This window comes from Salvelinus sp. IW2-2015, linkage group LG27, assembly GCF_002910315.2.
Source record: "Salvelinus sp. IW2-2015 linkage group LG27, ASM291031v2, whole genome shotgun sequence".
NCBI classification, from domain to species: domain Eukaryota; kingdom Metazoa; phylum Chordata; class Actinopteri; order Salmoniformes; family Salmonidae; genus Salvelinus; species Salvelinus sp. IW2-2015.
In genome coordinates this window covers 36,680,287-36,706,877 of record NC_036867.1, presented here as the reverse complement: position 1 = coordinate 36,706,877, position 26,591 = coordinate 36,680,287, and the positions used below count along the sequence as shown (strand labels likewise).

At 42.7% G+C, this 26,591-nt stretch overlaps 1 pseudogene; it reads right to left on the bottom strand.

The window, feature by feature from the left end:
- LOC111953477 (beta-1,3-galactosyltransferase 1-like) overlaps positions 1 to 26,117 on the bottom strand; it is a 117,256-nt pseudogene extending 91,139 nt beyond the window's left edge.
- Between the last annotated feature and the right edge of the window lie 474 nt (positions 26,118 to 26,591).

Here is a 26,591-nt window from a genome sequence, read left to right as displayed (position 1 = left end):
CAGAACAACAGCAAAGGACCTTGTGAAGATGCTGGAGTAAACAGGTACAAAAGTATCTATATCCACATTAAAATGAGTCCTATATCGACATAACCTGAAAGGCCGCTCAGCAAGGAAAAAGCCACTGCTCCAAAACCGCCATAAAAAAAGCCTGACTATGGTTTGCAACTCAATCCTATAGAGAATTTGTGGGCAGAACTGAAAAAGCGTGTGCGAGCAAGGAGGCCTACAAACCTGACTCAGTTACACCAGCTCTGTCAGGAGGAATGGGCCAAAATTCACCCAACTTATTGCGTGAAGCTTGTGGAAGGCTACCTGAAACGTTTGACCCAAGTTAAACAATTTAAAGGCAATGCTACCAAATACTAATTGAGTGTATGTAAACTTCTGATTCACTGGGAATGTGATGAAATAAATAAAAGCTGAACTAAATCATTCTCTCTACTATTAGTCTGACATTTCCCATTCTTAAAATAAAGTGGTGATCCTACCTGACCTAAGACAGGAAATTTTACTAGGATTAAATGTCAGTAATTGTGAAAAACTTCCGACTTCAACTGTAAGTGCATAGATGACATGTATTTTCCCCCTCTGCCCCTATTTCGAGACAGGTGCACGATAGTGGTCCATTCTAAATCAAAACAAATTTCACACATATATTATTTAGTATATGTAAAGACAAGATTAAATGAAGAATAGTCTGACGCGTGACAATATTAGCCTATCACTTGTGAATTATATATTATCACTTGTGAATGACGCCCAGCATAAGAAGCTGCCTTTTTTGCAACTTTTTCAAATCATAGTCATACACCACATATAGCCTAGCCCATAGGCCTATATGTTTTGATAAGGTTTGTATCACAACTAAAGTGGCCAAATAACTTCTTGAAATAAAGCACATTGATCTGCTTTACAAAGAGTTTAGAGCCTAACTGGCATACATAACCAGCGCATGATTTTCAAGTTTGGGGAAGATCATTTTCACCATAAAAATGCACCTTTATAATAAAAGCATTACATGCATAATCGCAATTGCGGTCACTTTTGATCAGTGGTGGAAATTGTACCCAACAGTCATACTTGAGTAAAAGTAAAGATACCTTAAAAGAAAATGACTCAAGTAAAAGTAAAAGTCACCCAGTAAAATTCTACTTGAGTAAAAGTATTTGGTTGGAATCTAAAGTAAATGTATAAATCATTTCAAATTCCTTATATCAAACAAACGAGATGGCACTATTTTCAAACCAGATGACACTCCAACATTCAGACATAATTTACAAACGAAGCATGTGTGTTTAGTTAGTCCGAGAGATCAGAGGGATGACCAGGGATGTTCAGTTGATAAACGRGTGAATTTGACTATTTTCCTGTCCTGCTAAGCATTCAAAATGTAACGAGTACTTTTGGGTGTCAAGAAAAATGTATGGAGTAAAAAGTGCAATATTTTGTTAAGGAATGTAGTGAAGTAAAAGTAAAAGTAGTCAAAAATATAAATAGTAAAGTAAAGTACAGATACCCCAAAAACCTACTGGAGTAGTTGTCACCCCCTGACCGACCCGCACCGTGTCCCTGTGGTCATCCCCGAAGCCGGTGTTGTCCCGCAGCACGTCATTATATAGAGTGACATAATAATCTAAATGGAGACAGTGGGAAAGGCCGAGCTGGCGACCATCGTAGAGACAGTCCAGCATCACGAGGACTGTCTCTCCAGACTTGGCAGCGCCATGGACAGCGTTCTTTCAACCATCCTGCATTTGGAGTGGAATGGCAGTCCCTCCAGTCTCCAGCACCGGTTCCGGCACCAGACAACACACCACCACTACCTGCCTCCGTCCTATCTGAGCCGGTTTGCTGAATACCCCTGTCCCTCCCGGAGTGCTTTGACGGCGAGCCAGCGAGATGCAAGGGATTCCTTCTGCAATGCGATGCGTACCTCGCTCGCTACGCCGGGGCTGTCTCCGGGAGAGACAGAGTTGCCACCGTCATCTCAGCACTGACCGGACGGGCCCGGGACTGGGGTTCTGCGGTCTGGGAAACGGGCGGACCTGAGGTTGAGTCCTACGAGCGCTTCACCCTCCTCTTCCTCTCGGTATTTGATCATCCTTTGGAGGGCCGAGAGGGTGGTGAGCACCTACTCCGACTACGCCAGGGATCTAGGACCACCTCGGAGTTGGCTCTGGAGTTCCGGACCATCGTGGCCTCCACCGGATGGAGCGAGTTGGCTCTGGTCACCGTGTTCCGCAGAGGACTGCGGGAGGACGCACAGATGGAGTTAGCCTGCTGTGATGACAACCTGTGACAACCTGTCACTCGACCAGCTCATCAGCATGGCGATCCGGTTGGACAAACTCCTGCGGTCCCGACGAATATGGCTACATCTGCTCCGTGGCCAGAGCCGATGGAGGTGGGCTCTGCACGTTTGCCCGAGGCAGAGCATAGTTCCTATTGTGGGGAAAGGGGTCATTTCTCCCCGACCTACCCTATCCACAAATAGGCGAGGAGTCACCCCCACACACCCCGTTATTTTAGATCTCCCTGGTTGAGTTGGCATAACCCTGTTATTTACTGGTCCGAGAGGAGACTGCTGGGCTGGTCGCAAGAGTGTCAGGGGAGGTGTTTCGTGGTGTCTGTCAACACCACTATGTTGGAAAGTCCGGACCACGCCCCTCAAGTGGATTTACCGGAGGAATACCAGGATCTGCACCGGGTTTTCTCTAAGACCCAGGCTACACGCCTGCCTCCTCATCGCCCCTGGGACTGTGCCATTGACCTGCTGTCTGACACAGCCCTCCTGAGAAAACACGTCTAACCCCTCTCCTATGTGGAGACCGAGGCCATGGAGACCTACGTACAGAAGAGCCTCCAGCAGGGTTTTACGTCACCAGCCTCCTCAAGCTTATTTTTTGTTAAGAAGAAAGATGGGGGACTGCGCCCCTGCATTGATTATTGAACACTGAATAAAGCCACCGTTAAGAGCCGCTATTCTTTACCCCTCATCCCAACCATCATCGAACAAATGCACAGGGTGCAGTACGTCATATAATTGGACTTGAGGAGTGCCTACAATCTGGTCGGCATTCGTGCAAGCGACAAATGGAAAACGGCCTTTTCCACGACCACGGGCCATTACGAGTATCTCGTTATGCCCTTTGGCCTGTCTAATGCTCCTTCAGTCTTCCAGGCCTTTATTAACAAAGTGTTTCAGCACATGCTGGTACGGGCGTAGTGGTTTATATAGACAGCATTTTGGTCTATTCTGCTGACTGCCCCCAGCATGTCTCGTTAGTCAGGTCTGTGCTGGGAAGACTGTTGGAGCATGATCTATATGAGAGCAGTCGTGCAGTCCAGCGATTCCTGGGGTTCGCCAACTATTTCCGGAGGTTCATCCGGGCCTTCAGCACGGTGGTCGCGCCTCTTACCTCCCCACTGAGAGGAGAGGAGGTCTCCAGTGGCTTCGTTGGACGGCGGAGGCGGAGAGGGCGTTCGAGACACTGAAGGCACGCTTCACCACTGCTCCCGTGCTAGCACATCCTGACCCSTCAATCTCCTTCATCGTCAAGCCTCCGAAGTAGGAGTCAGGGCAGTGCTGTCCAAGCGCACCGGAACTCCTCCAAAGCTGCGGCTCTGCGCCTTCAACTACAAGCGGCTGAGCCCCACACAGATGAGCTACGATGTAGGGGACCAGGAAATCTTGGCGGTCAAGAAGGCTCAGAAGGAGTTGAGGCACTGGCTGGAGGGGTCCAAACACCTGCACGGTGTTGGGCTGTAAGCACAACCCCCACCTGTGGACGTCGGGCCCTCATACCACCCTCATGGAGTCTGTTTCTGACCGTTTGAGCAGACACATGCACATTTGTGGCCTGCTGGAGGTCATTTTGCAGGGCTCTGGCAGTGCTCCTCCTTGCACAAAGGCGGAGGTAGCYGTCCTGCTGCTGGGTTGTTGCCCTCCTACGGCCTCCTCCACGTCTCCTGATGTACTGGCCTGTCTCCTGGTAGCGCCTCCATGCTCTGGACACTACGCTGACAGACACAGCAAACCTTRTTGCCACAGCTCGCATTGATGTGCCATCCTGGATGAYCTGCACTACCTGAGCCACTTGTGTGGGTTGTAGACTCCGTCTCATGCTACCACTAGAGTGAAAGCACCGCCAGCATTCAAAAGTGACCAAAACATCAACCAGGAAGCATAGGAACTGAGAAGTGGTCTGTGGTCACCACCTGCAGACCCACTCCTTTATTGGGGGTGTCTTGCTAATTGCCTATAATTTCCACCTTTTGTCTATTCCATTTGCACAACAGCATATGAAATTTATTGTCAATCAGTGTTGCTTCCTAAATGGACAGTTTGATTTCACAGAAGTGTGATTGACTTGGAGTTACATTGTGTTGTTTAAGTGTTCCCTTTATTTTTTTGAGCAGTGTATTTTTAATCATCATTAAAGTCTCATCATGCAGCCTTACAATGTATTAAAAATCAAAACATATTGATCAATGATGGTAGAACAACTACAATTACATAAATAACTCTAAATTAAGCATACAGTATAGGAGCACCTATTTTTTTTGTTAACCGCTCAACACAGAATAGCATGTGAGCACTCCCTCAAATCTTTTGGAGAAAATATMTATATTTTATTCAGCTTTGTTCAATTGTATTCTTCATAATATAAAATAATGCCATGGAATTATAAGCAAATCATGTCTGCTAAATGAACTAGTGTAGCACACAGCCATATGGCATAGCCACATCAGGACCTAACATAAGGACAACTCTGAGTATGCTATTCTTTTCTTCTGAAATAGACAACATGTTCTTCATATCATGCTTCTTTAGACCTGTCTAAAATAAATAATGGATTTATTGTAAAGGTGTAGACTCTATTACATGGATTTATTGTGAAGGTGTAGACTCTATTACATGGATTTATTGTGAAGGTGTAGACTCTATTACATGGATTTATTGTGAAGGTGTAGACTCTATTACATGGATTTATTGTGAAGGTGTAGACTCTATTACATGGATTTATTCGAGTTCTAAAAATGTAGATGTTCCAACGGTCTGCATCAGTGGCTTGTAGGCTATGTGTTGAAGCCAGGAGATGCTAAATGTGTTTATGGTAATTAACGGTCAATTACCGTGAGACCGACAGTTATTTGCTRGACAATCACCGGCTGATGAAATTTCGTGACCGTCACAGCCCTAATCATGAGCTCATCTTAATTTAGCTAGAAAGGTCAGGAGACATAAGAAATTGATTGATTGATTGATGATAACAATCAATGACATTAATAAGAGATTGATTATTTGGACACACATCAGTAGATGATTGGGAATATGTCAGAAAAAAATTATTCAGATGGCACAATTTATTTCGATTTTAAAAAAACGTATTCTTTGCTAAGGCAATGTGATAAGCACAGTGAACAGAAGTATATTTTCCTATAAGCCAATATAAAGAGATCGATGTGATTCTGAAGTGTAACTTGGTTTATTCTCCATCATGTGGAGTTATCAGATCACTCATCATAATCACTCCATCCCTTCCCAATTTTCTGGGTCGCTGGCAGATGCTCCTTAGCACAATGAGATTAAATGAGTATTATATGAAGATAAAGGAGTTTGCTATCAAAGATTTAATCAAAAAGAGGTTCATCACATATTTCAGGTTCCGAAAGACTCAATGGCTTTACTTACTGATGTACAGTGGTGGAAAAAGTACCCAATTGTCATACTCGAGTAAAAGTAGATGTAATTGCAAAATTATACTTAAGTATCAAAAGTTAAAGTAAAAGTATAAATTATTTCAAATTACTTCTATTAGGCATTCCAAACGGTGCAATTTGATTGTTTAAAAAAAAAAATACGGATAGTCAAGGGCACACTAAAACACTCAGARATCATTTATAAATGAAGCATGTGTATTTAGTGAATCCGCCAGATCAGAGCCAGTAGGGATGACCAGGCATGTTCTCTTGATAAGTGTGCGAATTGGACCATTTCCTGTCCTGTTAAGCGTTCATAATTTAACGAGTACTTTTGGGTGTCACGGAAAATGTATGTAGAAAAACATACATTATTTTCTTTAGGAAAGCTGTGGAGTAAAAGTAAAAGTTGTCAAAAATATAAATAGTAAAGTACAGAAACCAACAAAAAAACTACTTCAGTAGTACTTTAAAGTATTTTTACTTAAGTACTTTACACCACTGCTGATGTATTAACTGGTCCTGGGTCAGTTGACAGCAAGGTGAAAGGTACACAGGACAAAGTGAGAAAGGAAAGGGAAAGGGAGATACCTAGTCAGTTGTACAATTAAATGCATTCAACTGAAATGTGTCTTCCACATTTAACCCAACCCCTCTGAATCAGAGAGGGCTGCCTTAATTGACATCCATGTCTTTGGCGCCCGGAAGGGGCCAAGGGAGCATAATATTTGTGTCACAGAAGCAATCCTTGTTGCATTGAACAGATTCAATTGAATTCCTGCTTTCGTAAGGTAATTGATAGCATCTGATATACATCTGAGCAAAATAGCTGGAGCATTACCGACTCGTGGTAATCATAATGTATAATAGGTATACTCAAGACATAATCCAGTATCTTCCCTTGTGTGAGTTCATCCCATCCAAGGCCCTGTGCTTATTAAATACGAACATCATCCAGAAACTGTAATCAACTGCATCTTGAAAAAAGCATGGGAGCAACAAATGAGAAATGATATTGTGTGCAACACATCACAGTGCCCGTATCATGAAGCAATGCCATTTTGTGTAGCCTGCGAATGGAAAATAAGGATTGAAGGAGACAGATGTTTTGCTTAGAAATTGCTAAATCCAAATATCTGGATTACAGTTGAAGTACAAGCCAGGTCGTATTTACTATTTTTGACCGCAACAGAGATGATGTTCTTTAAAACCTTGTTAAACTACAAAATGCAATACATTCAACATCCCTGTTCAAATGCCTACAGTACTGGGGGTCTTGTCAAGAATAAACTGTGAAAACTGTGACCTCTATATGTACAGTAGCACCACATGATTAAACAAACAACTACAAATTAAAAGGACAATAATATAAGTAGTGTACACAATTGATTTCAAATTCCCTTCAGGAGGGATGACAGAGCATTCCTTCATCCTTAAGTCATAGCTTTTCTTTCCCACAATTCCCAGGGTACAGTAAATACACTCCCCTCCGTATTTATTTGGACTGTGAAGCAATTATTATTATTTGTTTTACATTTGGCTCTATACTCCAGCATTTTGGATTTGAGATCAAATATTTCATATGAGGTGACAGTACAGAATGTGAATAGAAGATGTTTCTGAACACTTCTACATTAATGTGGATGCTACCATGAATATGGATAATAATGATGAGTGAGAAAGTTACAAAAGAACAAGGATCATACCCCCCCCAAAAAATGCTAACTTCCCCTGGGAGGTTGGATCAGGGCCGGGCTACTGCATTGGGGCTACGGGGCACCGGCCTCCAGCAGATTTCCTGCAATTCTACACATTTTCCTAACATATACAATCTGACCTCCAGGGGTCACTCAACCCCCCGAAACTAAAAAACTAAAACATTACTTGGTTAGGGGCCCCCTGGAGGTCGGGGGTCACAGGTCACGTGCCCTGCATGCCCGTTCGGTAATCCAGCCCTGGGTATGATCTCAAATCCAAAATGCTTGGGTATAGAGCGAAATGTACAGTGGCTCCTCCTTTAAAAGTTGCGAGCTTACACCGCGGGACTTAGAGGTGCCCAGCGTCTCGGCTTCATTGCTCCAGACCACCACAAGGGGGAGTTAGAGGACTCAGTATGCATTTGGGTCCCAAGGTTTTTATATGACCAATCATATCGAGTGGTTCCAATGACGAATTTGATGCGAGCCATCCGTCGCTGGTGACTTTCTTCAGAAAAGATGGCTGACAAAACATTACGGTGGAAGCAAATGTAAGTAATTATAACGTCATAACGAGTCAAACAAAAAAAATTACAATTGAGAGGAATATGTTAGTTAATATACAGACAAACGGTTGTGCATATTTTTTGGTCATAAAGTTAATTTACGAAAATCCCTATTTAGCAAGTTAGATGACCAATTAACATTAGCCAGCTAGCTAGCTAGTGTTATGACATGAGTATGAAATTGTAATTCGTGTTGTTTAATGTTTTAGGGACTCCTGAGAAAACCAGCAAACCAGGCTGTCATGTTGTGAAACAGTGGATGTAAAGAATCTAGCTAGCTAAAACATTTACTGGAAATTGAATGTACAATTGTGTAAGCTTGCCATGCTTATATTTGCCATGCAATGCAGCAAAAGTAACATAGCTAGTTAACTATTTATTTGCTTATTGTGTAGTGGAGGATAAAAATAACTGTATTCCTATGGATGTGTAGCTAGCTATAGTATGTAGCCGATCTGTCTATGGACCCTAAAACGTATGGTATGAATATTAGTTCAGAACCTATGGACCTCAGCTATCATAGTTGTTGTATCGACTTCAAGTCTGAATGGCATTAATGAAGCCTATGGATTGAGTAGAATATAATAATTTTATTGTGCCAAGGATGCAAGTCCTATATACATGTGCTGTAGTTATTACAACACATGAGATCCCCACATTGTAGCCTGTACATTGAATATATTCACTGATCATGTACTCTTCCATGGCAAATAAAGGTGCGGTTCAGGTATGAATCTCTGTGAGACATTCTTTTTCAGTCATATCCAATACCAGGTGTATCAAACTCCATTCTTTGAATGATGCTGTGTCTGCATGTATGTATTACAATTATACACTTCAACATTGTTCACCACTCCTGCTCCTGGGCCATCAATGATTACACATTGCAACTATGCAATAGACTAGAAACATGATTTAAGTAAGGCTGATTTGTAATTCATATATATATAGAAACAAAACAGTACACTACACTTCCTATGCATATCTAACTCCCTTCATTTGCATTCATCTGAGGACACAGGATAGGTGTAGTATTTCAGTGAGATACTTCATTTCAACCGGCGGAGAATGTGAAACGCTTTATTGACGGTTCATTATCCAGGTGTTATAAATACATAATACATGCATTATAAATATTATAATTGTAATATTATATTATAAATACAAGTTCAATCTGTTCTTTAATGCACATATGGTGTGCATTATTTAAAAAAAAGAAGAGGAAAGAGGAGGTGGGGAGAGAGGTGTAGAAGACAGAAAAGGAAAGAGGTAAAACAGAGGAGCAGGGAAGACAGCAAAAGATGAATGATGTACAGTGCTCCCCTAATATTCTCTCAGTTCATCACAATTACATAGTGTCTCTCGCGGTGTCTCCTAACCAGCCTTGGGCTCCCGGTCGGGTCGAAGGTTATCTTAAGAGCGGGTGAGGTGGCGATGATGGGACTGGCTTCCTCTCTCACATCAAAACATACCTGCAGACGAGAGACAGGTGGATAGAGAGAGAGAGCATGATTAAGCTTTGCTTTTTTTTATTCTAACACGGTCAGTCATCATAAGCATCAGGAGGTGAAATGCAAAACTGACCTTGGATCATTAACTCTGGGACAACTACATCTCTATCTGTATTTCAATGTAAATCATCTCTTTAATAATACTTCCTGTTGACCGGACCAAGTGACCTCTCACCTATGATCATGCTGTGCCCTCTGTGTCAGCCAGTTCAGATGCTGGAGGGGTTCACCAACACAGCTGATATAACCTAGAGGATTTAGGGAGAAGGGGTGAAGGGATGGGGTGAAGTGAAGTGAAGGAGAGAGACTGTTATTGAGAAAATAGGGTAGTTAAAGAGACTGTGTTCAACAGGAATCTGTGTGTGTGTAGTCTCACCTGGTGTCCACACTAAGTGGCTACAGAGTACCTTATGCTGAAAAACAGACACATGAGTACAAACTCTTCCGGCGCCGACCAAGATGGCCGCCTCGCTTCGCGTTCCTTGGAAAATATGCAGTATTTTGTTTTTTTATGTGTTATTCCTTACATTGGTACCCCAGGTAATCTTAGGTTTCATTGCATACAGTCGGGAGGAACTACTGAATATAAGAGCAACGTCAKCTCACCATCGTTCCAACCAGGAATATGACTTTCCCGAAACGGATCCAGTGTTTTGCCTTCCACCCAATACAATGGATCTGATCCCAGCCGGCGACCCTATGCGACGCCGTAAAAGGGGCAAACGTAGCGGTCTCCTGGTCAGGCTTCGGAGACGGGCACATCGCGCTCCACTCCCTAGCATACTACTCGCCAATGTCCAGTCTCTTGACAATAAGGTTGATGAAATCCGAGCACGGGTGACATTCCAGAGAGACATCAGAGATTGTAACGTTCTCTGCTTCACGGAAACATGGCTAACTCAAGAGACGCTAACGGAGTCGGTGCAGCCAGCTGGTTTCTTCACGCATCGCGCCGACAGAAACATACATCTTTCTGGTAAGAAGAGGGGTGGGGGTGTATGCCTTATGATTAACGAGACGTGGTGTGATCATAACAACATACAGGAACTCAAGTCATTCTGTTCACCTGATCTAGAACTCCTCACAATCAAATGTCGACCGCATTATCTACCAAGAGAATTCTCTTCGATTATAATCACAGCCGTATATATTCCCCCCCAAGCAGACACATCGATGGCCCTGAACGAACTTTATCTGACTCTTTGTAAACTGGAAACCACACACCCTGAGGCTGCATTCATCGTAGCTGGGGATTTCAACAAGGCTAATCTGAAAACAAAACTCCCTAAATTCTATCAGCATATCGATTGTGCTACCAGGGCTGGTAAAACCTGGATCATTGTTATACTACTTCCGCGACGCATATAAGGCCCTCCCCCGCCCTCCTTTCGGAAAAGCTGACCACGACTCCATTTTGTTGCTTCCAGCCTACAAACAGAAACTAAAACAACAGCTCCCTCGCTCAGGTCTGTTCAACGCTGGTCCGACCAATCTGATTCCACGCTTCAAGACTGCTTCGATCACGCGGATTGGAATATGTTCCGCATTGCGTCCACAAAAACATTGACGAATATGCCGATTCGGGGAGCGAGTTCATTAGGAAGTGCATTGACGATGTCGTACCCACAGCAACGTTTAAAACATTCCCAAACCAGAAACCGTGGATTGACGGCAGCATTCGCGTGAAACTGAAAGCGCGAACCACTGCTTTTAACCAGGGCAAGGTGACCGGAAACATGACCGAATACAAACAGTGTAGCTATTCTCTCCGCAAGGCAATCAAACAAGCTAAAGTCCCAGTACAGAGACAAAATAGAGTCCGCAATTCAACAGCTCAGACACAAGAGGTATGTGGCAGGGTCTACAGTCAATCACGGATTACAAAAAGAAACCAGCCCCGTCGCGGACCAGGATGTCTTGCTCCCAGACAGGCTAAATAACTTTTTTGCTCGCTTTGAGGACAATACAGTGCCACTTACACGCCCGCACCCAAAACCTGCGGGCTCCCTTCACTGCAGCCGAGGTGAGTAAAACTTTTAAACGTGTTAACCCTCCGCAAGGCTGCAAGACCAGACGGCATTCCCAGCCGCGTCCTCAGAGCATGCGCAGACCAGCTGGCTGGTGTGTTTACGGACATATTCAATCAATCCTTATCCCAGTCTGCTTTCCCACATGCTTCAAGAGAGCCACCATTGTTCTGTTCCAAGAAAGCTAAGGTAACTGAGCTAAACGACCCGTAGCACTCACTTCCGTCATCATGAAGTGCTTTGAGAGACTAGTCAAGGACAATATCACCTCCACCCTACCGGACACCCTAGACCCACTCCAATTTGCTTACCGACCCAATAGGTCCACAGACGACGCAATCGCAACCCAACTGCACACTGCCTAACCATCTGGACAAGAGGAATACCTATGTGAGAATGCTGTTCATCGACTACAGCTCAGCATTTAACACCATAGTACCCTCCAAACTCGTCATCAGCTCGAGACCCTGGGTCTCGACCCCGCCCTGTGCAACTGGGTCCTGGACTTCCTGACGGGCCGCCCCCAGGTGGTGAGGGTAGGTAACAACATCTCCACCCCGCTGATCCTCAACACTGGGGCCCACAAGGGTGCGTTCTGAGCCCTCTCCTGTACTCCCTGTTCACCCACGACTGCGTGGCCATGCACGCCTCCAACTCAATCATCAAGTTTGCGGATGACACTACAGTGGTAGGCTTGATTACCAAACACGACGAGACGGCCTACAGGGAGGAGGTGAGGGCCTCGGAGTGTGGTGCAGGAAATAACCTCACACTCAACGTCAACAAAACAAAGGAGATGATTGTGGACTTTGATTGTGGAAACAGCAGAGGGAGCACCCCACTATCCACATCGACGGGTCAGTAGTGGAGAAGGTGAAAGTTTAAGTTCCTTGGTGTACACATCACGGACAAACTAAATTGGTCCACCCACACAGACAGCGTTGTGAAGAAGGCGCAGCAGCACTCACAAACTTCTACAGATGCACAATCGAGAGCATCCTGTCGGGCTGTATCACCGCGCTGGTACGGCAACTGCTCGCCCACAACCGTAAGGCTCTCCAGAGGGTAGTGAGGTCTGCACAACGCATCACCGGGGCAAACTACCTGCCCTCCAGGACACCTACACCACCCGATGTCACAGGAAGGCCATAAAGATCATCAAGGACAACAACCACCCAAGCCACTGCCTGTTCACCCCGCTATCATCCAGAAGGCGAGGTCAGTACAGGTGGCATCAAAGCAGGGACCGAGAGACTGAAAAACAGCTTCTATCTCAAGGCCATCAGACTGTTAAACAGCCACCACTAACATTAGCGCCGCTGCCAACATACTGACTCAACTCCAGCCATTTAATAATGGGAATTGATGGAAATTATGTAAAAATGTACCACTAGCCACTTTAAACCAATGCCACTTAATATTAATGTTACATACCCTACATTACTCATCTCATATGTATATGTATATACTGTACTCTATATCATCTACTGCATCTTGCCATCTTTATGTAATACATGTATCACTAGCCACTTTAAACTATGCCACTTTGTTTACATACCCTACATTACTCATCTCTATGTATATACTGTACTCTATACCATCTACTGCATCTTGCCTATGCCGTTCTGTACCATCACTGCATTCATAATATCTTTATGTACATATTCTTTATCCTTTACACTTGTGTGTATAAGGTAGTAGTTGTGGAATTGTTAGGTTAGATTACTTGTTGGTTATTACTGCATTGTCGGAACTAGAAGCACAAGCATTTCGCTACACTCGCATTAACATCTGCTAACCATGTGTATGTGACAAATAAAATTTGATTTGATTTGAAACAATAGAAGATAATGTCATTATTATCACAAATTAATACATAAACACCACTTGACGCTTGATGATGACTTGATCATTTGAATCAGTTGTGTAGTGCTAAGGCAACACCTGGTGAGGTGTCAGGTTCGCCTCTGTACTTAAAGGGAGATTATTCCAACTCTCTGTGAAATGCTGCAGATCTGCCCGCAGACGAGGTAGGAACACATATCCCACACAGAAGAGGTGGATAGAATTTGACAGGTCAAGGTATCCTTCTTCCTCRAAACTGTGCAGCAAGTTGGAGTACTGACATGCCACAGCACTCCAAACATCTCTCCATAAGCGCTCCACTATAACAGAAATAAAGAAAAAGTTTTGTGGGGGGGGCCTAATCTCTGTGGTCCCGTGGTCTTCCTCCATGAATAGTGAACACTGAGGTGGGGCCGAGGTTATAGAAATGCAAGTTGTGTGTGCCTCTGTGAGTGGTTACTGACTGTACGTGACGCAGACACCTATCTGAGTGTACCTGAAACATTTCAATATAGAGGGCTGTGTGTCTCACCACTTGGTTATTGCAAGGCTAACCCCCAGGAAAATCATGACTTGGCAGCAACAGGGGCTTGATAATCCAGTGAAAATGGCTTAGTGTTTATGTGGTGTAAATCTGAAAATTAGCAGCTGACATCTTAAGGGTTTTTTAATTAAAGCATGTGAGACAGGTTCCATGTACAAGACGGGCAGAGAGGAAGAGAGAAAAAGAACAGGACAGTTTAATTACCTCTGGTTATGGACACTTTTGCCAGCAATAAAGCTTCCATGGCCTGTTCCTCGGACAGTGAACATACATCTGTCAATATCTACATTTTTGACCCTTGATCAGCTCGCACTCTGAAAGTAAAGAAAATAGCTTATTTTTTGTAAACAATAACTGAGATATGACTGTTCAATCTAAAGCAGCAGATGTCATTTTCAGGATACGTCAATACAGCATAGAAAGCTTAACACCAGACTGGTATTGTGGTTGTTCATTGGGTGATGGGAAATATGCAATACGCATACAAAATAATATACTTACCTTCCTTGAAAATCGATATATTCCGCCAAAGATAACAATGTTGTACCCTGAAAAAAAGCATTAGAATTAAAAGGGAAATGTTTAACCTATTAACCTGCTTCATTATTTATGTATTACCAGTTGATGAAGAACAACTTCAATTTCATCATTGAAAATTTGTCTACGAATAACAAAGAACAAAACAGTTAAAATAACTTATTAGATTTGATGGAGACATTATACATCTTAGTACCGTATCAATTTATGATTTGTATCAATGTGGACGAGAGACAGGGGAGCAGGAACAGAGTATTTTTGCCGAGCATCATCTACACGCTGCAAAGACTCCCTAACTCTTCGCCATTGTACACGATGGCCCATTGCTTGGAGACTTCCTTTGACCATTCTAAAGCCTGCATGGGGCATCCTTGCCTTAATGGCCCTGACTTTCTGGTCTAACCCTTCATCTGACATATCAGAATAGCATTCCCTGACAGACATATTGTGATCTTTCATACTTCTGTAAAAAAAGCTAACCGTTACACTGTCATGAAATATGAATATTTATTGACTATGAAACAAATAGTACATGGCCTGCTTATCAGTTGCTATGAAAGAAAGTTAGATGAATTCAACTGAAAATGGCGAGAACAGGCGTTCATAGCTAAATGTTTTGGTTAGCTTGAGAATAATAATTGCATGATTTATCATTCTACGGTATGTATGTATGTAATATAGTAGAATGTTATGAACCGACACTGAATCGTAGGAGCTAACTACTAGCTATGTAAAAGTTGCACGGAAGAACTCCCAGTGCTGCTTACCTGAGATGCCATCATCACACAGTCCTTCTTCATAGGTGTCCGCGATGACTTCCTTTGTGTTGGAAAGAAAGGCTGAACAGTATTGATTGTAGCCAAACTGACATTCAAAAAATTGCCAAAATGGACGGTGGTTGATAGCGAAATTAGTTTTGTTTTCATATACATTTTTTTTTCTCAAAATATTTTATGTGAATAAATGCATCAAGTTTTGCGCTCTATTACAAAATATTTGATTGCAAAAAAATGGTTTTACTTTGAAACCTTGTTTTTGCTTTCAGAACAATTATTTTTGCTTGAAAATAAAAAAGTTTTGCTCTCGACAAAAAGCCACAAATGTACCTCCATAGCATAAAACAATTTGCCTGTGAATAACCAGACCTTCATACAAACTTGCTATGCAGAATTCTTGATGCACAATAACGGAACAATAGACTATTCAACCTTTACTAAAGAATAGTCTAATAGCCGAGCTAGGTGTGAAACCACCCCTCCTATCACAGACCAGATTTGCCCTAACGACCAAGGGGGTGTCACGTTCCTGACCTGTTTTCCCTTGTTTTGTATTTATTTAGTATGGTCAGGGCGTGAGTTGGGTGGGTTGTCTATGTGTTGTTTTCTATGTTGGGGTTTTGTGTGTTCGGCCTGGTATGATTCTCAATCAGAGGCAGCTGTCAATCGTTGTCCCTGATTGAGAATCATACTTAGGCAGCCGGGGTTTCACGTGTGTTTTGTGGGTGTTTGTTCCTTGTTAGAGTTTCGCCACACGGGACGGTAACGGTAGTTTCATTTTGTTATTTGTGTATCGCATATTTGTTTTCGTGTTATTAAATTACCATGGAAACCAACCACTCTGCATATTGGTCCGATCCTTCTCGCCTCTCCTCGTCCGATGAGGACGACGATATAGACTATCGTTACAGGGGGAGTTAGAGCACTGATTATGCTTTTGGGTCCCAATGCACTACTGTGTCTCTAACTGACAATGAATGGGCAATATAAACCAAATAATAAACTGATAATTGGGCACGACTTCAAATGAAACAAGCAGGGAGCAGGTTTCGAACCCTTAACTTTCTTGCCCGAAGTCCAGCGCGCTATCGACTGTGCACCAAAAGCATGCTCAAGCCGCGGAGCCGATAGAGCGCGTCCTCGCGGTAGCTTGCTACTCAATGTAATAAAGTAATGACTTTTCAAATAAGTTACCTTACACGTTATGTTGGCTGACAATTTGACAGCTACACTGTCCTTACAAACCACATAGCATATCATTACAGCAGTATATACTGGTATGTCAGCTATCTACCTAACGTCAAACCTGCCAGTATATGAACTGTAGGCTATCTAACTACCCAAAGTTTATTGACTTGATGATTCCTGTCATTCTTAACTTAGCTAAATGGTATAGTCGTTGTCCATTCTCAATGGACATTCGGGTGCTTTCGTAAATTCACTCTGGCTATCTACTCCGATTTCAGAGCGCTCTCCTCTGAGTGTACCAGAGCGCAGAATAATGAATTTACGAGCGCTCAATAGCCGTTGAATATGGCCGGTGTCGGTAAACGTCGGCAAAAAAGCATAATTAAATTGTTTCCAGCAGCACAGTTACAGTCACCAACYCTCTGGTTAACACGAAAACTGCCTAACCAGCTCTGCTAGGGTGAGTAAAATGGATTGGTCTCATTTGTGTCTGGAAGTAGCTAGCAAGCTAGCCAACGTTAGCTTGTGTGCTTGACTGCCGTTGTAAGGCCAGAGCACTCAAATCAACCCTACTCCTCGGCCCGAATGTCCAGTGTGCGCTCCTAGGGTGAGTAAAACGGTCTGAATTTACAAACTGACAATCTGACAATGCTCTGAATTTATGACCGCAGGCACTTCAGATTGAATTTAAGAAAACACCCAAAGTCAAAAAATGTCTAACTAGTAATTTGTTATGCTAACTAGCTAGCAAGAGGTTGCATAGCAACAGCATCAACTTCCGGTAGAGAAGTAGTGAAGGCAAAGAGCAAGTAKGCTCAACTGAAAGTTTGGTTACACTACAATTAGGGTGTGGAAATGTTATGCCCCTTAGATATTAATTTAGAATCCTCCAATCCTTTTATGGTGTAGCCTACTCCCGACCGTCACGTTGTACAGCGCCATATTGTCCATTCCATCCTAACGGAAACCCAGAGGGTTTCATTTTTCGTTTTTCTCGTAATAGAAACACCATAATATGAATCAAATTAATTAAGCCAAATGTCTTCAAATCAATCCCATATACTATGTTATTACAAAAAAGGTTTTAAATTCTCTGGTAATGCCAATATGGAAGACTATCAAATGCTTCTCAAAGATGCCCTCTTGTGGTCAAACTAGCACTAACTCGCATTAACAGAAAAAATGGCTGACAAATAAATAACGTGCCACAGAGTGCTGCAGCAGCCCACAAGGTGTGCTGCAGTATGACAAAACGTTTAAAGGAGGAACCACTGTACACATTTTAGCTTCACTGTCCCCAAAAAATACGTTGGGGAATTTAAATCCTTGGTAAAATGACCTACTTGGAAAACAGGCAAAATGAGGCAAGCCAGTACCATGCTGTAATTATATCTACAGGACAGAGTGGTACCAAAAGAAGACATTTTGGGGTCAAAATTGTAGCTGGGGAGTCTGACTCCCTCCCTTAACATGCTCCGGGAAAAGCAGTGCATTCCTTTGCTCATTGGCTTTCTTCCAGTCATTTCATCTCACCTAGCTAACTACGGTAAACAGAGAAAAAAGAGGGGGGGGATACCCCTTCCCATTACCGATTACACAACAGTAGCTAAGTTGGGGAGAAGTCTGCCCATAATAAAGTGCTTCTCTGCCTTCTTAACAACACTATCAACAAGGCAGGTCCTAGAGGTCCTAGTTTTGTCGCACCTGGACTACTGTTCAGTCGTGTGGTCAGGTGCCACAAAGAGGGAAAATTACAATTGTCTCAGAACAGGGCAGCACGGCTGGCCCTTAAATGTACACAGGGAGCTAACATGAATGATATGTATGTCAATCTCTCATGGTTCAAAGTGGAGGAGAGATTGACTTCATCACTACTTGTTTTGTAAGAAGTGTTGACAAGCTGAATGCACCGAGCTGTCTGTTTAAACTACTAGTACACAGCTCGGACATTACATTTAAGTCATTTAGCAGACGCTCTTATCCAGAGCGACATACAAATTGGAAAGTTCATACATATTCATCCTGGTCCCCCCGTGGGGAATGAACCCACAACCCTGGCGTTGCAAGCGCCATGCTTTACCAACTGAGCAACACGGGACACGGGACATCCATGCATACTCCACAAGACATGCCACCAGAGGACCCTTCACAATCCCCAAGTCCAGAACAGACTACATGGAACTCTATTCCACATCAGGTAACTGATGCAAGCAGTAGAGTCAGATTTGAAAAACACACGTTATGGAACAGCGGGACTGTGAAGAGACACACACACAGGTACAGACACATACATACGCACACAAACGCAAGCACTCTACACACACGTACCTTGAAATAAAGTTGTATGGTGGTATTATACATTTTGTAGATATGTAATGATGTAATAATGTTATATGATGTACTGTTTTGTCTTTTGTTTTATGTGTGATGTAACTGCCTTAATGTGTTTGGACCCCAGGAAGAGTAGCTTCTGGAACTAATGGGGATCCATAATAAACTCCAGGAAGAGTAGCTGCTGCCTTGGCAGGAACTAATGGGGATCCCTAATAAATACAAATATCTCTCATTTTCTTTTTCATAGAAAACACCTGTCTAGTGGAGCGATGTGTGTTCAATGTGTGTTTTTTCAAAAGTGATCTTCAATTGTTTGATTCATTTCAGTCAGTCAAAGCCTTTAAAGAGCACCTCTGATTCATAGAGTGTTTAAATCCCCTAGTACTAGTAGGTCATGTGACCATCGGGGATAAGACAGGGTTCAGACAGTTCCATATTAAACCTGCCTCCCTTCAAAATCAATTTGAGAGACATAATTCTGAGCGGAAGGCAAATGTCAAATTGACATGCAGATCTCAGAGGATAACGGAAACTGAAACATGCGTGAGCTGTATCTAACTACTGTTTGCAATAAAAAATACTGTTAGGTCTACTCCATCCTATATACTGTATAAACAATCAGAATAATGCATCAGTGGAGGCTGCTGAGGGGAGGACGGCTCATAATAATGGCTGGAACGGAGCGAATGGAATGGCATCAAACACATAGAAACCATGTGTTTGATTTTGTTGATACCTTTCCACCTATTCCGCTCCAGCCATTAGCACTTGCCCATCCTCCCCAATTAAGGTGCCACAAACCTCCTGTGTAGTACATAGCCTATTGGAGTGAACAAATGAGTATTCAAATGGAATATTGTAGTCCACTGAGCTGTAATATTGTTTTGTTCAGACTCACAGCGTGGAAACAGACTAGAATTGACAACGTGAACAAGGCTACCCAATCACATCTAAATGTAGCACGTCCTTCCAACAAGCCATAATCCTTCAATGTGGCATCTGGGGGCTCTTCCTCATCCTCCCTTTCTCTCAGTCTCTCGACCTCTAACCCAGGCCCATCATGATTTTGGAGCCGTGCTGTGCTCTAGGAGGATTTTAAAAAACAATTATGAGCTTAAATGGTTCTAATGGCGCGCTGACCCTCCCTTTCTAAATGGCACAGGACCAGAGACATAATGTATGTGGTGTGGGTGGGACATATCAGCTTCCACATAATGGAAATATAGGAGCAGATTCAACAACTACTATTGTTGGAAAAAGGGAACTTGCCAAAGTTCAACACAAGGAGGCAGCGAGGGGACCGCTCGTTCCCCTGAAGCCCCTCTCTTGTATGACTACTGCAGCGCAAATCCAATCATCCACTTGACCAGGGGAGCCGTCCGCCTCCAGTGGCCAAGTTGGCAAACCAGCAAAGGCCCTTCAGCAGAACCCAATTATACCCGAGACCCATGAGACACTCTCAGAGCATGGAGCTCTTCCCTTCCCACAGCTAACAATGGTGCGGTGGCCTATGCTCAGTAGGCTGCTCATGTACTGTAGATCCACACACCAACACCGCACCGCACCGCACGGACCAGAGTCGGCGTTCAGTCCCAGCTGGGTGGAGGCAGGGCTGCAGAAAACAAAGTGTGCTACGGCTGTTGATGCTGCTGATGTGGTGGAATCGTGGTGCGCTTGCCTCCTCTTCATCTCTTGTCCTAGATTGGCTGCCGAACACCGTGATACCAGCTCTACGAGCTCCAAGGATGTGTTAAAGGGGAACCTTTGTCCTAAAGGTCCTCACACACTGTCTAAAGCACTTAAAGGAAGACTGCAACTGCACGTTTACAGTTTAGATCCCCACATAATCAGCCGTTGGATTATATTGGGAAAGCTAATGGACTGATTTTATGTAGCTGCGTTCATTAGACATCGCATTGCTACCAATTGTTCAGATGGCGGTAGCTCACCTCATCAACCTCGGATGTGTTTGTGGTTTTGGCGTGACAGCCGCTTGGCTCCGCTCCGACACGTTCACATCACATCACACGCTATTCAATTGTTTCACAGAAAATGAATGTGGACGTCTGCCATTACAATGCTTACGGAGGATAACAACGCTGTGTTTGCCATTCAGGGCCATTTGCCATTCTTGTAAAAAGAATATGGTAAACAATGCTTGTGTCTATAGGCTGGCTTAGCTTAATCACTGATACAACGACCATTCACATACAGTACAACACAATCAATTTGACTCTGTACCTTCCTAATCACTGGCATTGAATGCACTCTGGTATACAACATGGCGTTGCGGTCCTGTGTGGCTCAGTTGGTAGAGCATGGCGCTTGCAATGCCAGAATTGTGGGTTTGAATCCCACGGGGGACCAGTACGAAAATGTATGCCCTCACTACTGTAAGTCGCTCTGAATAAGAGCGTCTGCTAAATGTCAAAAATGTAAAATGTGTCTAGCTAGCCTATTTTATGAACGTGCCAAATCAAATAAAACTTTAAAATGGTAACACTGTCACTGTGGTTGACTGACTGGGTGCTGCTGTCACATTTGGGCCTTGGAAAGCACAAGCAGGACGGGAGCCATGTGTGACTGTCATAGCTAAAGGGATTATCTAGTGATCCAATAAACTCTGGACGGCAATGACAAAGATGATCACGGCCGAGCATTGAGTGAGACGGATGAAATGTGTATAGAGGAGGACAGCACAGGTCAAATCACATCAGCATGAAAACATCGGAGACACTTGGAGAATGAAAATCACGAACGGAAATGGGAGGAATTGTATTATAGCTGTACTGTGGTTCATATTAAGACTACACTACACAAGACTTGTGCATTTTATGCATGGTATAACAAACACAAATGACATTACCAGCAGCAACACATAGAGTCCTTTTGTAAAACAAGTGAACCATTGCTTTAGGCAGAATATAGTCCCACATAAATGTGGTCACAAAAAGAATATATAGCCAACAGACTACAGGTACAGTCTTAGAAAAAAAGGTGCTATCTAGAACCATGTAGAACCCTATTGGGAAAGGGTTCTACATGGAACCCAATAGGGTTCAACCTGGAACCAAAAAGGGTTCTACTTGGAACCAAAAAGGGTTCTCCTATGGGGACAGACGAAGAAGCCTCGTGGAACCCTTTTTTCTAAGAAAAGTAAAATAAATGACACCCTAAGTCATATTAATTCAAATGTAAGGGGTAAACTGTATTTATTGTAAACAGCCGAGGACACTTTACAGGGAGTTTATGCTCCTGCTAGGCCCCTTACTAAACCAACCTGCCATATAGCAGGCTTTTAAAAGGCCTTTAACTAAAACAACCTCAAATACTGACCCAACACGCACACATCCACAAGGTGTTAATAAAATGGCAACTGTTTCAAGCTGATTCTGTTTGGACAAAACAACATTGGCATTTGACAGGCTCAGGCCGGCTAGACTTGAAAGAGATAAATATTCCCCTGAGAAAAAAAAAAAAAAAAAAGTTTACCGTAATAACATGCAACAACACAGATTTTCCTTTTAAATTGCTTTGATAAGAAAAACAACAAACTCTGAAGTGCACATGACCTGGGAACAGCGTAATATGATATTTTGCGATTCACATTTCTATTCCTCTCGTATCGATGCCATCCACCACTGTCACATAGTGTTTATCTCCTGAATGAACTATTAACCGTGTAGATTCTTATAAATAACATTCCACCACAGCACACACATGTAATTAAGAATATGTAGCTCTTGGCTATTTTATGATCCCTGTGGGTAAAAGAGCATTCAATATTCGATTCCACTACAACTGTGGCAGTATACTGCATTGTTCTGAAGTGTATATTTCAAAGGATCAATTTCTCAAGTCAAATACATCCTAGATGTAGACCTACATGTTCCCTACACAAATGGAACAACGCATAAAATGAATCTTAAGCAAGTAGCAAGTGGAGAGAAGGGCCATAAACACGCAATCAAATGCCCCTCAGAGAGTTAATTCACTAGGGTAGGGGGCACTATTTTCACTTCTGGATGAAAAGCGTACCCAAAGTAAACTGCCTGCTACTCAGGCCCAGAAGCTAGGATATGCATATAATTGGTAGAATTGGTAATTGCATATAATTTGGATAGAAAAAACTCTAAAGTTTCCAAAACTGTTAAAATAATGTCTGTGAGTATAACAGAACTGATTTGGCAGGCGAAAACCTGAGAAAAATCCATCCAGGAAGTGGGATTTTTTTATGTGTGTAGTTTTCTATTGAATGCCATTACAGTATCCATTGACTTAGGACTCAAATTGCACTTCCTATGGCTTCCACTAGATGTCAACAGTCTTTAGAAATTGTTTCAGGCTTATATTCTGAAAAATGAGAGAGTAAGACCACTCTGAATGAGTGGACCCTACAGTGTCCCAGAGGTTTTTCATGTGCATGACCGAGAGCGCGCCTTTCTGGTTTACCTTTTATATTGACGACGTTATTGTCCGGTTTAAATATTATCGATTATTTAGGCTAAAAACAACCTGAGGATTGATTATAAACATCGTGTGATATGTTTTTACAAACTTTACGGATACTATTTGGATTTTTCGACTGCCTGTTGTGACTGCGTTTGAGGTTTTTGGATATAAACAGGGACTTTATCGAACAAAACTAACATTTATTGAGTAAATGGGAGTCTTGTGAGTGCAACCATATGAAGATCATCAAAGGTAAGTGATTAATTGTATTGCTATTTCTGACTTGTGTAACTCCTCTACTTGGCTGGTAACTGTTTGTAATGATTTGTCTGCTGGGCGCTGTTCTCAGATAATCACATGGTATGCTTTCGCCGTAAAGCCTTTTTAAAATCTGACACCGTGGTTGGATTAACAAGAAGTTAATCTTTAAACCAATGTATAACACTTGTATGTTCTATGAATTTTTATAATGAGTATTTCTGTTTTTGAATTTGGCGCTCTGCAATTTCACTGGAGGTTGGCCAGGTGGGACGCTAGCCCCACGTACCCTAGTGAGGTTAATACATAGGGTACACTGGTGCTTCTCCTCACCAGTGTCAATGGGACATGGCTTACGGTAAAAGATAAGTAGCTATTTATAGATAAGAGGGGTTGTGATATGACCTGGATCGTTACACATTCAATATTGCAATACATTTGATGGGAGTCAGTGCTTCTAAAAAATGCACAGGATGTTTCCTAAGGCAAATCGTTGCTTCCCAGTCGACCACCGCTGTTAACGTAAGGGAATGTGCATCCAAGGCTATTACGTGGTTACTATTACACTTGACCGATGCACGGCCTGCTGACAGCACACGGCTACTTCCTGTGTTGACTTACTACTGATATCTAACATAATGCAAAGGTGAACATAGGGTACAGCCAGATGAAATATGGCGCTTTCGCATTGATTATAGCCCATGATTGCTATTGAAGGAACCGTAATCTTTCAATGCAGTAGAGAAGAATAGGCAATTGTGATACGTATGATATTATTGAGATCAGTCAATATGACAGTGTTTAGATGGATCAAACCAATTCAGCATCTCCATCCCTTGTACATATAAAGACCCCTCCTCTCTCTTCTCTTCCACAACCTTCATTGTTCTCATTTAAAGCTTCCATCTGTCTAAGATACCTATTTTGATATGTCATTGTTCAATTGAGATTCAACTGCTGCCTTTCTTGTCAAATTAGATAAATGGGGCACTGAGGATGTTTGAAATTAAATGGGACATTTTTTTTCACCCGTAAAATATCAGTTACTGGTAGGATGCCAGAATGCAGGCTTAAATGAGGGAATTTTGGCAGGACCGGGGGAATTAACGACCAGGCACTGTAAGGTCGAGAGACAGAGAGAGGCTGCGCTTACACAAGATGGACTACGCTTCCTGCTACAGCATTACTGTCTGACAAGCAAGTGTGAAAAGTATTGATGTAGCAACTTCAAACAGCAGTGTAATTCCAAAAGAGAATCAGTCGCACAGTGAAAAAGCCTTTGAGATCTATGGCGTTTCGCCCCACAAAGGCTCTGTTAGAATAAGTCTCTGTCAATAGATTTCCCGAGGTTTAGACACTCTGTTCACAGAATGACAAGACGCTGCAGCTTAAATGGTCACTATGCTCTATTTGCTACAATCAACAGTTCTAAAAACGGAGGAGGTTCAGTCTTGCTTTCATTTACTTTGTCATGCTTGTGTATACTACACCTAAATGGTAAACAGTGGTGATACTCTAGTCCTGCACAGTAAACAGATCAACGACCTACTTTTGGCGATGTAACATTTGTTGTCCACATGCAGTTATTGGCTTTGTATGTGCAAGGTCATTGTGGTAGAACAAGTGCGTTGAACCTAGCTACCGCAAACAGATGCCTCTATCAACACTGTTCGTCCTCTCCTTCCCTCTGATATAATTAAATAAGGCTTTTTCAAGTATAGCAATGATATTTTGTCAAAACATAGATGCTATCACCAAAACGTAAAATGAAAATCAATAAGTAAAAAGTGAATATACTGTAGCCTATGCAAAGTTGATATTAAGAAACCATTCATAATGCATGTGTTTATGCTTTGAATATGATGAATCCTTGTCTCCCAGGGCTTATAGGTTCTCACTTGATGAGGGAGATTCTGAGTAAAATATACTGTCAGCGTAGCCTATGTGTGGTATTTAAAACAGTAGTTGTATTGTAATGTATGTCCCTATGCTGAACGCCCTGTAGTATGTGGATGACATACAGTAAGTGCTAGTGGACTTGTTCTTGAGGCATGTGCTCAGTATGATAGCCTCTATCAACAAACAACAATATGACATGAAGTTCAAAATGAGATAAACATGTAGGCTAGCCTCGCGCAATTCACTTAGCGCAGGAGCAATACAAGGTTTTCAACTCATAGCTATTTGGTTCGCTTTGCATCAAAGCCGTAGGCTTCATCAAATCTGCCGACAACCCTGGACCACAAAACATCCAAGCATCAATGTTAATGTGAGACGCACTCTTCAATACAGAACATTCCTTTGGAGTCCCGGACGGTCCATCAGAGGGCAAAGCCAATAGGACAACAGCAAACAACGGACSGTGRATTTCTAAAKACAAAGAAGCAGCGACCGAATGGTTTGCACTGTCACRATAAAARGATTKTAATCTAACCACAAAGTAGTCGCATGCACGAAATAAAAAGGCTGAATGACGACGAAAGCTTGTACCAAGTGTTCAGTAAGCTGTTGCGGGCTGTCGCCACTGGACAAACACAAATAGCAGCAATAGGATTCAGTTTACAAAGAATTTGTACCTACCAGTCTCGTTGTCTACATCCCACCAAGACAAGTGGTGCTGAAACTGTGTCAGTCCTGCGCTGGGCTCCGCGTCTGATCTCACCGCGAGAAAGCAGTGGGGGAGACTTGATAGGGACTGTATGCGGTACTGCAGCTGACAAGAGAGCTGTCCAATCAGGATCATTTGCGAAATGAATAGTAGCCAATCAATCCGTCTGGAAGTGAGGATTCCACTTTCTTTAGCAAGGTTGACTGACATTGCTGCTAAACACATTTGCAATGCATGACCGATGGTTTCAAGGAATTGCACTGCAAAAGCTGAGAAGTTTGAGGTAGGCTAATGTATATTCTTGTAGAGTTTGCATGGATATGATGCTCCTCATAACAGACAATTGGAATTAGACAGTTTTAGGCTAAATTAACTAATGACTCGACTTCACAGTGTGGCCATTTTGCTTTGCTAAATATAAAAGTCTTACTAAATTGGGATAGAAAAAAACTGCTAGTAAGGGTGACAGAGCCCGGCAGTGCCTTCGGAAAAGTATTCACACCCCTTAACTTTTTCCACATTTTGTTGTGTTACAGCCTGAA